A 496-nucleotide genomic window follows, 5' to 3' on the forward strand; every position below is an offset into this window, starting at 1 on the left:
ACTGGTCTTACTTCCTGGGTTGGATGCCAGCAATCCATCAGCCAGCACCATCAACTGTATCCATCAATCCCATCTGGCCAGCACCCAGGGGCAGCCAGATTGACCAGTCAGACAATAATCGACCTTCGCATCCCGCTGGGCGGGTTCTGGGAGTAGAAGGCTGAGAAAGGGGAGTGTTGGGGAAGGCAGGACTGGGACGATGTGTACTTTTCTCCCGGAACTGTAGTTTTATTGTCCCAACCTGGGCTCAGGTAGCAGCCAGTCAACTAGGAGACAGCCCTAAGGCTCGCGTCCGGGCCAGGCAGTATCCCTAGTACCCTCTCCCCACACACCCATGGCTCTGCCTCAGCAGCCGCCGCCGCCGCCCGCCGGGGCCCGTGACCCGGTGACCCCCGAGCACTGGGCATCCGGACCCCCCTCGCAGGCGCAGCCGCTATTAAGGCAGGAGGCTGAAGAGGAGGAGGAAGGGGAGGAGACAGGCGTCCAGGGCGCCTGG

Source organism: Colobus angolensis, unplaced genomic scaffold (assembly GCF_000951035.1).
Source record: "Colobus angolensis palliatus isolate OR3802 unplaced genomic scaffold, Cang.pa_1.0 Scaffold394, whole genome shotgun sequence".
NCBI classification, from domain to species: Eukaryota; Metazoa; Chordata; class Mammalia; order Primates; family Cercopithecidae; genus Colobus; species Colobus angolensis.